Here is a 16,388-nt window from a genome sequence, read left to right on the forward strand (position 1 = left end):
ATCGGCTCGGCTCTAACTGAAGATAATAAGCTTAATGAAAATAAGGTGGATAAATAATTTTTGTTGTTGGTTGTTAATAAAGGCCCTTTTGTTCCACAGAAACAAATTACTAGCACTCATAGTATTAGCAAACCCGCGGAAGATGTTGATAGAAGCGAAGCTCCTTCAGTTTGGACTAAGAAACTAAACATCAGAGTGAACTAACTTGATCTTGGATCTTTCTAGCTAAAGATGGAAGGATTGTCGTGCTTCATGCTGAAAATGAAAATAATAATGAAAAGAAATTGGAATGTGCTCTTGTGGTGAGAGTATTTGGAGATAACATACTATTTTCATCAGTGTGTATTGAATTAAGGAGGGAAAGGAGCTTATTTAGAAAATTCCACATAACTGGTTTGGGCCTAGGATGGGTGTTGTGTTTGTTTGAAGATTAAATAGCTATGGAGTTAATTTTGAACGGAGGACCATGGTATGTAAAATGCCATGTGGTGGGAATGGATAAATGGTCACCTTCATTCTCTCCATCATCTATGAATGGGATTTTAGCTCCTATGTGAGTAAGATTACCAAACTTGCCTTTGCAATGCTAGGATGAGATCAACATTTGCAAAATAGCATCTCAAGTGGGTAAGCCCTATTTGCTTGATGGGAAGAAGTTTCAATGGGGTAGAAGAGAATACGCTAGAGTATGCATTCGAGTTCCCTAATTACCCTTTGGTATATGGGTGGAAGGATTATCTGGTAAATTTTTCCAAAAGATCGAATATGAGGGCATTTCAAAATTATGTTATGGTTGTGGCAAAATTGGTCATGCCTTATTAAATTGTAAGATTTCTAAGAAGAAGGAAGATAAGTGCACTGAAAATTTTTATTTAATCAGGAATGTTAAGGTGTAATCAAATATAATTGATTTGGAACATTCGAGTCAACAAATTGAAGAAGCAATCTATGGGCTGTGGCTTCAAGTTAAATATGGGAGGAAGAAAAAAAAATTGTAGCTGCTGGACGGAATAGGTAATATGATTCACTACCTACCAAAAGAGTATATGTTCTGAAGCAGAACCTAAAAGAACTGGAGAAAGAACAAACTATTTCAGATGAAGTCCTAAAATTAGTTCCTGAAGAACCAAATCATGGTGAGAATGATCAGGTAGAGCTGGAAGACAACTTGGATGGTGCAGAATATGTTGCAAAGGCTCAGGTATCAGCTTCTAAATCTGATGTTCTTATGCTTAATAAGTTTGGCATTTTATCTGGTTTGGAAGATAATATTTTAAATGAGAATGTGGAGGAGGAGGTGGATAAAGAGGTTAAAGAAGGTGAAATTTTAACTTGTATGGAGATAGCTGTACCTGAAATTATTTTGGAAGAAGTTCAAGAGCTGAAGCCAGGATCTAAATTACTTAGCATGAATCCTTCACTGGAAGGTACAGTATTGGAGAATTCTTCTTCAGGAAAGAAAGGCAAGTTGCTTAGAGAACTGAAATCCCTGGGCTCAGGTAATATTATTACTCATAATAGGAAGTTGGATGTTGGAAGTAAAAGGGGTGGGTCAATGACGTCTTTTTCTTTTTGAAATTATAAAGGGGCCAAGAAGAGAGAGGCCGTTCTATATCTCAAGGATTTTGTAAGGGATAATGATGTTTTGTTTGTGGGTCTTGTTGAAACTAAAGTATGCTCTTTGGAAAATCTTCAAATTCTTGGGCTTCTGGGGAATAAATGGGACTCATTTATGGTTCCATCGGATGGCCTTTCGGGAGGTATTTTGGTTTTATGGAGGAAGGATTTAGATTCATTTTTAGTGGTGGAGGTTTCTTCACAAGTGATCAATTGAAATCGGGATGTTGTTAATAAAGGATGATGGGTAGTATCCACAGTTTATGGAAGTAGAAATATGCTTTATAGGAAATATTTATGGGAGTGTTTGGAGAAGTATTACTCTGATACAAAACCTTTGGTGATTGGTAGAGACTTTAATTGTATTTAGTCACAGGAGGAGAAGAGAGGAGGAAAGAAACTTGTTTTTTTCTTAAGGTGATAAAGATATGAAGATGTTTATGAGTAATAATGATTTTCATGAAGTTGGGTTTATTTGACCCAACTTTACTTGGTACAATAACAAATTCGAAGGTGCCCGCATCTTAGAAAGGCTGAATAGATGCCTTACAAACTCTGTAGCAATGAGCTCCATTCATCTAGCTTTTGTGAAGCATTTGTCTCGAATTGCATTGGATCATCGCCCAATTATTTTGGAGGTTTTCAAACTGGTGGTGTTTCATTACAAAGGTATTCATTTTGAGGATGTGTGGGTAACTTAACATGGGGCTTTTGCTATTGTGGAAAAAACTTGGAAGAGGTGTACAGGGAGTGATCCATTCACTTCCTTGAATTTAAAGTTTAAATGAATATTAATGGCCCTATTTTACTAGAGCAAGACTAAGTTTAAAAGCCTAAATGTGTTGAGAGACTCCTTTAAGAAAGAAATTTATGAACTATAAATAGAAGAGGCGGATGGACTGTTCAATGAAGAAAAGTTGTTATTGCTACGGTCAAAGATAAATGAGCTGAATTGCACTCTCGCTAGGCTTAATATTTGGTGGAAACAAAGAGTTAAGGCTAAGTGGATGAAAGAGGGAGATTCAAACTCAACTTTCTTTCATTCATTTTCAAATGCTAGAAGAAGCTCAAATTGGATTAAGCACATAAAGAATGAAGATGGAGTATTGACGGACAAGCTATTAGAGGTGGAGAGTATATTTTCAGATTTTCTCAAATCAAATTGGATGCATAGAAAATGTGTGGTGAAGGCTAGCCGAAACCTTTTTCTTTAATTAAGGAAGCTGGTCAACTAAAGTTGGATGCTGAATTTACTAAGGTGGAGCTTCAAGTAGTGGTGGACAACTTGGGGAAGAACATCTCACCGGACCTAGATGGGATCACATTCTCTTTAACTAAAAGCTTCTGGAAAGTAATTCATCAAGATGTTTGGAATGCTATTGAAAGTTTCTCAAGACAGGAATTATGCATCATACATGGAAGGAAACATTGATTGTGTTAATTCCTAAAATGCAAAGTCCAATGACTCCATCAAACTTCTTTTCGATTAGCCTATTCATGTCTATTTATAAGTTAGTACCAAAACTTTTGCTGAATAGGTTGGAGCTGGTAATTCACAAGATTATTTCGGGTGATTAAGTGGCTTTCTTAAAAGGTATATCATTATCGAATCATGTTCTTCTGGCTCAAGAGGTTTTTAATAAATTTGTCACTCTAAAGCAAAGAATGTATTTGTGGCTATCAAAATTGTTATGGAACAGGCATATGACAGTATGGGTTGGCAGGATTTGAGGCAAGTCCTTCTCCACTTTAATTTTCTGAGCAAATTTTTGGATTTTCTTTTGAATTGTATTTTGGATCTAAAATTTTGCATTTTAATTAATGGAAAAAAAATCTAATTGGATTGAAGCTAGGAGTGGGTTCAGAAAAGGGTGTCCTCTATCCCCATTTCTTTTTATATTGTGCTCTCAAATCTTATTCGATGCTTTTAATCAAAGTGGAAGGTATATGGGTATTCAAATTGATTCTAAAGCACCTAGAAAATCTTATTTGCTTTATGCCGATGATATTCTAATTTTTTCTGAAGCCAACATAAAGAGAATCAAGAAGGTGAAAAATATTTTGAATAATTATTGTAAGTGGACTGGTCAAAAGGTAAATCAAAATAAATCAATGATTCTATTTGGAAAATCAATCAACTGAAGGAGGAAGAAGGAGATTGAAAATGAATTAAGGTTCTTGACTGTTAAGGAATTGAACTACCTTGGTGTAAAGTTAACTTTAAGGAGGATGGTGGGTTTGGATTTGCAAAAGCTTTTGGAAGTGGCTTTGAACAAATTAAACATTTGGGGAAAAAACTTGATTTCTTTGGAAGGCAAAATGGTATTGGTGAAATCAGCTTTCTTAACCTTACGTATCTTCTTGTCAACTCTTTCCTTGGTTCCAATGAGAATCTTAAAAGAGTTTGATAAAATGTGTAGAGCTTTCTTGTGGAAAAAGAAGAATGGGAATGTGGGAATACATTATGTCTCTTGGAAAGTGTTATGCAAACCAAAACATAAAGGTGGTAGAGGTCTTTTTTCAGTAGTTTCTAAAGTGGGGCATCTCAGGGACAAATTTGCTTGGTATTTCTACATGAAGCCAAATTCTTTGCTCAATCGTATCTTAAGAGAAAGATATGGTGCTGATTTGTGGAACTATCCAGTAAAGAAAGGGAGCTCTTCAACTTGGAAAATATTGTGCAATGGTGCTAAATATCTTAGAAACATTGTGAGATGGAGGATTTATAATGAGAATTCGATTAATTGGTTGCATGATTCTTGGATATTAGATAAGAATATCTCAAAATGACCAACATGTGTAAGAAATTTGGAAATTAGTAACTGCAGTTTGAGCTTCTTTAGCTCGGATGGAAACTGGAATAAGGATCATCTTTAATTGTTCTTTGGAAGGTAGTTGATAGAACTTATTTTACAAATCCCAATCTATCTTGATCAAGGATCGGATCAAATAGAACTAAAGTGGAAAGCAACAGGATGTTCTATGCAGCAATTTCCCAAGATTTAGTTCATAAGGACAGTGCAGATTGTGAGTTGTGGAAATGGATAAAGAAAATAAATTTAAGACCAAGGGTAGAGCTGTTTTGGTGGAGATTGCACAAGGAGGAAATTCCAAGCAATTCATTCTTATTATATAGAAGATTAATTAACTATTGTGGCTATCTGAGAGGGTGTGATGAGGAGGAAGAAAACAACCGCATTGCTGGAAAGTGTGGTAAATTGCGGAAAGTAATAGCCTTGCTAAATAGATGGGGATTTCAAGTTCCTCATTTTGAAAGCTTTGCTGAATGCCTAAATGAGTTAGAGAGAATGTCAGGTAATAATTTTCTCATTGTTAATATTTATAGTACATCAATTTTTCTGGTTTAGAAGAGCAGAAATTTGCTGGTTCATGAAGGAAGAGAAGATTCATATGTATATATCATGGCTAACACCGTGTCTATGGCTGCTTTCACACCGACTGGGCTGTCAACCAGCAGAAGCTATTTTCATCTTGGCATCCTTATCCACACGGATGGATAAAGATCAATGTCAATGCTTCCTTAAGTAGCAATAATAAGGCTGATATTACTGGAGTATGTAGAGATGATAAAGGTAGGTTTTTACTTGCTTTTGGTGCTCAATACTTGCACTGGGACATTGCACAATTGGAACTTCGAGCGGTTTGCACTATAAAGAGTTTTATACATGATTGGATGGTGGAAGCACAAGGTGTAGTTATTGAATGGGATAACTTTAATATCATCAAGATCCTTCAATAAGCTTTTAAGAGATTGAAGAATAAAGAAATAATTGAAGAAGATTTAGCCTTCATCCAAGAGTTCAGTCAAGTTTCTTTCAATTTTTCTACTAGGGAATGTAATAAATTAGCATATTGTTGTGCTAATTTAGCTTTGAGCAAAGGTTTTATTTGGCATGATCTTAGTAATGTTGAAATTCCTCCTTCATTCTTATATATTTTGAAGGATGAATTAGATTCTATAGCTTTGCTTTAGTAGTTTGTAATAACTTTTTTCTAATTCTAATGCAATGTTGCATTTCTCTTCAAAAAAAAAAAGAAAGGCTAAGCACATTCCTACTTGATAATTAGTTTGTTAAGGAGAGCATAGACACCACCTTTTTTCTTAAAAAATTGGAGAAGAACTACTCATTTTCTAGATCTATGTCAATGATATTTTGTTTGGATGTTCTGATGAAAAGCTATGTGATGAATTTTATAAAATAAATAATGAATAAGGAGTTTGAGATGAGTATGATGGGGAAACTGACATACTTTCTTGGATTTATAATATAGCAAAAGGTGATGAAAATTTTCTTCGTCAATCAAAATACTTTCAGGATATCCTTAAGAAGTTTAAAATGGATAAGGATAAGGTAATAAACATTTCCATGAGTATTACTGTTTACTTAGATAAGGACTCAAGTGGAACATCAGTTGATCAAAAAAAAAATATAGAGGAGTTATTAGATTACTTCTTTACCTAACTGCTAGTAGACCTGATATTATGTTTAGTGTTTGTCTCTATGCTAGATTTTAGGCTGATCCAAAAGAGTCCCACTTGACTGCTATTAAGAGAATCCTTAGATATCTCTTAGGTTATAAAAACATGGTAATATGGTATCCTAGGCACATCAATTCATTTGAAATTATAGGATATTCTAATTCATACTTTGCTAGATGTACGTTTGATAGGAAAAATACTTTTGGAACTTGCCAATTCTTTGGATAATCTTTAGTCTTATGGTCCATGTCCACTATAGAAGCTGAATACATAGCCTTAGGAACTTGTGTAGCATAGGTCATTTGGTTAAAGCAGCAAATCCTGGATTTAAGACTACTTGTAGGCGCCATTCCAATCTTATGTGAGAACACAAGTACCATATGCATTTCAAAAAATCCAATCCAACACTCCAGGACCAAATATATAGACATAAGGCACCATTTCATTAGGAATCATGTCACCAAGGGAGACATAGAGCTGCATCATGTAGCCACTAAAAATTAGCTTGTAGATATCTTTGCAAAACGACTAGATTTTGAAACCTTCAACACCTTAAGAATAAGATTAAGTGTCATAGATATTCATGCTCTAAAATTAAAACTGATTGTTGTTTTCTATTTTATGTCCTTTCATTATTTATTTTGTTTTTTTTTTCTCTTGAAATTTTTGTTATTGCTCATTTTCTTTTAAAGATGTTTTTTGGTTACCTCTCTCATCACTTAGCTAATCCTCACAACTTTCATTCAAAATCATTTTTTTGTATCGTATTATATGAATATCTATCGCATTATACGATATGCACAACACTACACAGATCATAACCCTCAGCTTAATGAATAATTTAGATTTCATTTATCATTGACAATTGTACTGTACGAACACCTACTGTTTTTGATGATACATGTGTCAACTCTAGTTTGGGATGAATTCATTTTTGTTTGTATGATATTTATTATTGATTATACTGTACTGACACCTATTTGCACTGTATGAATATTTTGGTCAAGGGTCGTACTGAATGCAAAATTATCATTTCTCATAAACCTATGGGATGAATTAATACTTCTTATTGTACTGTACGATCATATAATCATGCTGAACATTCATCTTGAATTGTATAAATTAAAGAGTTTTTATATATTTTCTTCACTCACCTCCAACATTCCTTCTCACTTAGCCTATCCTTTTCATTCTAAAATCCTCTATAAGTTCCTAGCCAATCGTAGAATTAGTGAAGATTCTAATATCATATCCACTATTTTTTTATTGCCAAAATGTTGAAATAACCAATGAAAACATAAGGGTTCAACTCAAATTAAACACCCATGGTAATAGACCACATCCTATGGCCTCCGTATCTGATTTTGACTGGAGTGCTATAAATATTATACTTTAAAATGTTGTTGTGATCTACCAAAAACTGTTAGTTCATATCCTTAATAAAAATGCCAGTGTTATCTAGCATGTCCTCAAAACTTCAATCATCCCTAAAGCTAGAGAACAAGTAAACCTTACCCATTTACTTTCAATTATCACATATTTCATCATGTCAAATACCCACATGGATGAATCCCAAATCTTGATCAAGGATATCCAAAACCTAACTTCATTTTGACTCCCATTCACTAGAAGAAGAAAAATATATATTACTCTAGGACATATAATTGTGTATGTCCTAGATAAAAATATAATCTAACAAATCCTACTCCAACTAACAACCTCCCAATCTTCTTCATGGATGCCTCTTTCTCTATACTCTTTTAAAAGGAACAAGAGCCAAAAAAGCTAATGATTGATGAAGAAGGAGATGCTGCTCCTACAACAGATCCTGCACCTACAAAACCTCTTCATCACTACTCAGATGAGGAGATGATTCAGTGTTTTGACAAGTTGAAGACACACTTGGATCAACAGCATGTCCAACAAGAAAATGAAATGAATTGGATGAGGGATCAATTTGACACAATCTTGTAGTAGTACACCGCCATTCACCATTTCTTCTAATAGTTTTCACCTCCACAATAAGCACCTGATTAGGATCCACCTATGTATTAGAGTTTGTGTGTCATTTTTTATGTTTGTATTTTTTGTGTTTATTTTTCTTTCTTTCAAATGTTTCTTTTTTGTATATTTTTTGAATGTTTTAATTTGTTATTGTATTTTTTCATGAGCAGACATAATAATGACTTTTCTTTTGTTTGTACTGTATGAATATGCTCATATTGTATGAATGAACTTGTACTATCTGAATAAGATCATACTGCATGAATAAACCCATATTATATGAATAAGACTGTACTGAATGAATAATCTTGTACAAAATGATGTGACTCTTTCTTTATGTAATAAAAACTACCTCTATTCGTACTTCAAAACATTAAGTAAAAAGTTTTTGACTTATAAAAAACAAAAAGGATAAAAATTCATGAGTATGTTTTTCCCTTTTTTTTCTTTGTGGGAATTTTTTTTTAAGTTAAAATCTAAGTCGAATTGAAATTTGGATTTTAAAAAGAAAATATCACCATCCTTTAAAATTTTATATATATCATGGAAATGTCTTTTGCAATTTGTTAAATACATATTATTATTTTCTTAATCAGGTTATTCATTACTATTAAAGGAACAAGTTTTCTTTGTAAATTATTGCTCCTTGTATAAGAAAGTAAGTTTTTCTTCCCTTGTATTTGGAAGATAATTTTACAATTAATATAATTGATTAAAGATTATGAAGAAAATAAATTTGCAAAAATGAAAAGAGGTAAAAAATGGGCCCAAACTAAAATTATGCACAATGTTCTCCAAATAAATTGTAAGGTACACAAAGTGTATCAAACTCAAAAGATTTACCAAGTGCACAAGAAATTGGTAAAAAGGCAAAGAAATGAGCCCAATTTAAATTTATCTTTTCTTTTTAGTAAATCTTTAAATCTTAAAAAACCCATGTGTTTTCTGATATGTTTGATAGTTGAAAACAAATCATGATTCTTGATCCACCAGTCCTACAATAGCATTAAATTGGATATATTTTATGCCTAAATTTTGCAAAATTTAAATTTTTTTTCTAGTTTTAATTATTGAATTAGATTATTATTTCAAAGACTTTAACCTACAAAGATCTTGAGCTAGGTTTGCAAAATCTTGAGTCATAATCCTTTGGTTGCAATAAAGTCACTATATTTTCTTACTTAACCTTTTTATTCTAGGGTAAGCTTAGTACGTTTTGAAACTGCTATAGGTTGATATAGTGTTGCATTTTTCATAAGGGCAATAGCTTTGTTGTTTATGTTTGTATTTTTATTTAATTCTTTTTTATATTTGTTTTTTATATTCTCCTTTATTATTATTTTTTCTTTTTTCTTAGTGTGCTCCTTAATTCCCCTTTTTGTGATGTGAAAAGGAGGAGTGTTTGGTTGCTTTTGTTTAGGGTAAGTGTTTTTTTATCATCAATTTTTTAAATTGTTTTATATATATTCATTCCACTAAAAATATTTGTCATCATAAAAAATGGGGTTATTATTGCAACCCATAATATTAACTTGTGATTTTGATGATAACAAACATTATTTTTTGAATTTTTAGTTTTTCGTGACATATTACTTAAGATTGGTATCTATATTTGCTTGCTAACATTTCAAGGAATTTTTACATCATTCACTTACAACTTTGATCATATCAAAATTGGGTATACTTGGGTTACAATCTATAATTTTAGTCATTTATGTATTTTTTAGGTTTCTTGAGTCAAATCATATAATCTGGTGGATGCTATTGATGAGTAACTATACACACACATATGGGGAAAGAGAATAATATAAAGTTAGATTTTTTTTATATTTTTCATACTGTACGATTTTGAATCATATTGTATGATTTAGTTTGTTATGTAAAACCCTAACAGCTAGAGAGTTAAATAAGATACTACTTTTATTGATTATATAGTACAATCACAAAAATATTATATGACCATATTAATATCTTAATTATTTTGAACCTAAAAATGAGGCAATAAAATTATGGGCAACTAAGATCAGCCGATAATACTGCATGATAATGTTTATATAATACAATTGACAGAGTATGAATTTTGTTATCCTAGTTCATATTGATCATATTGTACTAAGTACACAGTGTTGGATGATTAAAAGAGTATGAATATGGCCATCCAAGAAGTCATCTCAAATAAACAAAAGGAATTTTTAGAGTTCATACCAAATGATCTTATAATCATATAGCACAAAGTGTTATGTGGTTTGAACAATTTTTATGAATGACTATTCATATAGTACTAGATGATTTTAGTTTTGTAGTGATCACATTGTATAATGTTTGTATCGTATAGTACAAATAGAAGATGTCTCTCTTAAAAATTAGGGCATCTTGAAGCCCACTATTTATTCTTCTCTAATAATTTTGTTAAAAAAAAAAGATCTTTTACTGCCAACAGTCTTGAGATGGAGCTTAGAGAGAGAGGTGAGGAGAGCTTTGGGAGAGAAGAGAGGGAGAGTTCATGTGAGGGGGAGTTGTGAGAGCTTCACAAGATTACTCTAAGCAAGGTTCTTCATCGTGTTCTTTAAGCTTCTACCTTGATCCTTTACAAACTCCAGGAAGACTTCCTACAGCACTAGGTCAGTGGTTCTCTGCCATCTCCAGGAGAGAAAAGAAAGATTCATGGATATCTACAGTCAACTAGATGTTGTAAAATATTAAAGGTTCACTACCATCATCGGGAGGGTGTAAAAGATTTTGGTTCTCCGCCACACAGGAAAGGTGAAAGTGATTTTATAAGGGCTTCTCCACCTTGCTGAAAGCGTGAAAGGAGATATATGACTTCTAGTTTAATATCGAGAGTAGAAGGTTATGGGGAGTGAACTTAGGTTAGATTTCATCAAACCACTATAAAATCTGGTGTGTTTGTTCTTTTACTTTTCCACATTTTAATTTCTGCACTTTTATGTGATTTATTATGTGGTTGACAACTCTGATTTATTTTGTTATTGTGAAATTATTCTACTTCCATATCAAGTGATAAAATTAATATTTTTAGATTTTTAAAAAGTTTTTTAAAGCGGAATTTTCTTTTTCATAAAGAAGTTTTTAATATTACCAATTCTCCCCTCTCTCTTAGTTAGACTTGGGCTAGTTCTTAGAGGTTTAATAACCATCATGAACTTTTAGTGGATAGAGGTTTCATCTATCCTGTTATATCTTTGTGGGAAGAACCTTTTTTATTTGTGAAGAAGATGGATGATATCATGTGTATGTGCATTGATTACAAAGATCTTAATTTGGTTACTATCAAGAATAAATATCATTTTCCATGGATTGATGATCTGTAAATTTGTTGAATCTTCCTTATTTTCCAAGATTGATTTATGATCTTGCTATTTTGAGGTGAAGGTGAGGGAGGATGATTTGATGAACAATACTTTCAATACTTTAAAAAAAAAATATTATAAGTTCTTAGACACGCCTTAAGGTTTACTAATACAATAGTAGTATTTATAGGTTTTATGAATAGCGTGTTTAAAGACTATCAATATCATTTTATGATTGCGTTTATAGAAGACGTTGTAGTTTATTTTTATTTATGAGAAAGATCATGATAGGCATTTGAAGATAGTTTTGGAGTCTCTAAGACAACATCAATTATATGATAAGTTTTACATATAAAAGTTCTAGTTTAATAGTAATTCATTTTTGGGGTATGTAGTGAGCAGCATTTTGCAATGTTGGAGCCAGACCATTATTTTGATGATTACAAATATTATTGAATGTTTATCTTCTTATTCCTACTTTGCACATTATATATTTTCTTGTGCATCCCTAACCTTTTCAGGAACAACATACACTAAGCAAGACTCAAAATAGTGTGCATCAAGGCATAAGTTAGTATATATTTTATAGAGTTTGTATTTTTCATTTTCCTTGAGACAATTTATGTATTAGATTTATGTTGGCTTAAAAATCGTACATACACAAACAAGGGGTAGTAAAAGTGAATATTTAATTTTTTTTCTTCCAATTATATTGTATGATCAACTTAAATAAAAATTAATTCAAATGTTAAATTAAATAAATTGAAATTAATTTATAGTTAATGTAGAGTACAACCACCATATCACATAGGATGATTAACTATTTTAAGAATCCTCATCATAAAATATTCATTTCTTAATTTAAGCAAATTTTAATTTTAAAATTTGAACTAATTTTATGATACAATTGTGTGCATACCATTGATAATTAATTAACTAATTAATATTGAGGATTAAAGTTTCGAATAAGTTTTTAATCTTTATTAATTATCATAATGTACAATCATCAATCATACTAGTTAATGAAAAGAGAGTTCTTCTTGAAAAAACTTGGTTCATCTTGGATGATCAATTATTCGATTCAACTAATTATACCATATGATATATGTATCGTACTATTTAATTCGAAGGTTTAAAATTCAAAATTAGAGTTTTTTGAGAGCCCACTTTATAAAATCTTTTATATAACATGAGGGTAAGAGTTTCTAAAGTTCTAGAGATGTCTTTCATCTATGAGAGATAGCTTGGAGCAAGTCCACCACATAAATGAGAGAGAGGAGGAGGTGTGGTTGAGAGAGGGAGAGTGTCATAAGGGAGTCAAGGGGTGTGAAGGGGTCATACAGTTGCTCTGGATAGAGTACACCTTGGTTCCTCTGGTTATGTTTTTTTGGAGCACTTAGAGGAGAGTCTTTAGTGTGAAATATTGTTAGAAACTAAAGAATAGATTAATTGAATTTAAATGATTCTCTTATGCAATCCAATATTGCTGGAATTGTAGGTATCTTAAGAGATTATAAAAGAAGAATGCTTTGTGCTTACGGTAAATATATTATTCGTTGTGACATATCTTATTTCGAATTGATTGCAATCTTAAATTTAAAAAATTCTATTCATGAGTGTATGACATATAATAAAGGCATAATTAAAGAACAGAATAATGTGAATATCATCAAGATGCTTCATAATTTTTTAAAGAAGACATCTGACAGGAATAACCATGTCCAAAGATTGGATCTTTCTTTCTTAGAAGTGTTTAATAATGTTATATTTCATTTTTTTTCTAGAGATTGTAATAACATGGCTGACTTTTGTTCTCATTATGCCCTAGTAGATGATTTTTATTAGAATGTTTTCTTAGGTTGTGAACTTCCATCAAGTTTTGTTGACTTGATTATGAAGGACTGTTATATGTTTCTATTTTCTTTATAAGTTCTATATTTTATTTTCTTGTTTAATGCAATTAGCAGATCTGAAAAAAAAAAAAAAACAAAGGAGGCTAGGGATCAATATCTCTATCAGGCTAAGATGTGAAAGGAGAATGAAATCAGGACCAAGCTAAGAGGCAAAAGGAGGGATCAACATCTCTATTCGGCTTGGAAGCAAAAGGAGTGTTCAACATCTCAACCAGGGTATGGATGCAAAAGAGGAATGCCATATCAGCTGGATCAAAGTGGAAAGAGGAGGGAGATTTTTCCTGGTCTAAAGAGTCTATTGAGGTGATTTTACTCCTGGTCAAGAGACAAGTGTTGCAGATTTGATCTATGCACTCTGTTTCTGTTTGGATGTTAACAAACATTATTGTGTCGGATACTGCTTTCTATTATTTCTATGATAATGTATTTTGTTCTGTGTGTTTTAACATTTCAGGAATTACATCCACAATTCACTTGATTTTTTAATCAGATCAAGACTAGGTCTATTATTTTCAATTTATTATGTATTTTTTCCATTCTTGAGTCATATCATGTATTTGGGTGGATAACTTCTCTATGCAACCTTGCACATATAAGGGGATACAAAAATATTTTTTGAAAGAGTATACTTTTTTGAGTAATTTATAATGCATGATTTTTCTTCATACTATATGATATATATAACGTATTATACTCTATAATCTCATACTTGACAATCTGTTGTGCTCTACCAAACCCTAGCTGCCAATGTGAAGAAAGATACTAATTATGTATTACAATCTGGATCGTGCTATACGCCATAATTAATATCTTTCTTAATTAATCCCATGATATGAAGCAATAAAATCTTGGACAATTATCGTGATTGATTGTGCTGTATGAACTGGTTCAAACTATATGATTAAATGTGTACAAAATTGGTCATCCTAAAAAGCATATCAAACCAAATCCTTGATTTTTGTATTGATCGTATTATATGATCTCCACAACATTGGATGATAACCCGTGTATGAAGTTGGACATCCCAAGGATTATCCTAAATGAACATAAGGATTTTATGCATATCATACCGTACGATTTCGGATCGTACTGTATGATGTATTATAAAAGTTGAACAGTTCATCTGAACAATCTTACTGGATGATTCTTAATTGAATTGATTATACCATATGATACATTTATTGTATTGTATAAAAAGAAGATGGACGACTTAAAAATTATTAAATCCCTCTATTTTAAGGATCTCTAATACTCTTGTTAGAAATATTTGGCTACTTAGTCTTCTTGAGATGGAGCCTGAGGAAGAGAAGAAGGAGAGATTGGTGAGAGAGGACAAGAAGATTTTGTGGGAGAGATGTTGTGAGGAGATTCACAAGGTTTCTCCAAGAAATAATCTGCAAGCATATGCCTGGAATCTCTGTGGCTATGGAGAAGAAGTTCTTCAGCAAAGATTATGGTTCTCTAACCATCATGTTGAGGGTTAAAATAGATTTGTGGTTCACTAACCATTACCAGGAGGTGAAAATAGAGTTAAGGTTTTTTGCCTACAAAAGAGTCATGGTTTTAATGCAAGAAAAGTTTTTTGCAAGACCAGGGAGGTGAGAAAATATTTGTATAGGTTTCTCCATCTTTCTGTGGAAGCAAAACTAGAGTCACTTTTGTTTAGTGCAAAACTTGGAGAGGGAGTCTCTAAGGAGTAGACATAGGTCAGGTTGATAAAACCACTATAAATCCATATCTAAAATGTATACTAGGTTTACACAAATCATCACGTCCGGGTATGCTTTAGGTAAAGAATTATCAAATTTTTAAAAAGTAGAGAAGATTCTTCATTGTTTACCTTCTTCCTGTGATGAAAAAATTACTACTATTCTTGGATCACTCATTGCACACGAGTAAGGAGTGTATCAAAGATAGCTTGATGCAGAAGAAAGAAAGAAGAAGAAAATTATAGCCTTTAAGGCTAAAGATTCAGGCAGTTGCTCTGATGAAGAAGATGAAGAAATTACACTAATGAATCAATAGTTCAAAAGCTTTATATGAAATAAGTAAAAGCGTCATCAGTAGTGGAGCAAAGGTATGAGTTAAAGAAATTCTAGAGCTCTGATGATAATGGTTGTTATGAATGCAAGAAACCATGGCACGTTAAAGCTGATTGCCCAACTATTAAATGCTACCAAAGCAAGGCGAATATTGAAGAAAAAGCTAAGTTTTATAAGGACAAGCAAAAATATCATAATGCTTTTTTAGCAAACTCTACTTCAGATTCATCTAGAACAGAAGTAGAAGAGGAAGTGAAAAATCTATTCTTAATGGCAAATAATTATCTTGATTTCTCTGACCAAGATGAGGTATGTTAAGTTTCATACAATTGAATAAGTCTATTGACTATTGACAAAAATGAAATGCTTAGAAAAGTTTATTTTGATGTTGATAAGGATCATATTGCTTTGTTGGATGAGTTTGATGAATTGAATAAGAAATATTTTGATTTATCTGAAACACGTGAGTCTTTGAAAGCATTGCATCTTGATTTAGTAAAATCATTTAAAGAGTTAGAAGCATGTCATAACATTTTAGATCTAAGTAAGCACTCTTTAAAAATTTAAAAATCTACTCTTGAAAGCGCTAATGAAATGCTTTAAAAAAAAGTAAAAGGCTTTAAAAATAACATGTTTATAAGCGCAGACCATGTCATGCATCTCATAAACTTAAGCATAGGAATCATAACAATCATAAATTAGTTAACCCCTTTCATAATGTTAGATGTTTTTCATGCAGCATGTTAGGATATAGCCACACTTACACTATTCATCATAGAACACATTGGGTGTGGAGACCAAAGCTAAATCAAAATTAGCATGAAATGCATTCTAATGATTTAGCTAAATTTCAGACGGGACCCAAACTCACTTGGGCTCCCAAAAGTGTTCTTCCCTTATTATTATGTTTGAGGGCTCTCACAAAAGACCCAATGAGAGCATGTGGTTTTTGGGCTCAATATTGTTTCCTATCACTTGAAAGTAGCCATTTATGAGTTAC

The sequence above is a fragment of the Dendrobium catenatum genome, unplaced genomic scaffold (assembly GCF_001605985.2).
Source record: "Dendrobium catenatum unplaced genomic scaffold, ASM160598v2 fragScaff_scaffold_1557, whole genome shotgun sequence".
NCBI classification, from domain to species: domain Eukaryota; kingdom Viridiplantae; phylum Streptophyta; class Magnoliopsida; order Asparagales; family Orchidaceae; genus Dendrobium; species Dendrobium catenatum.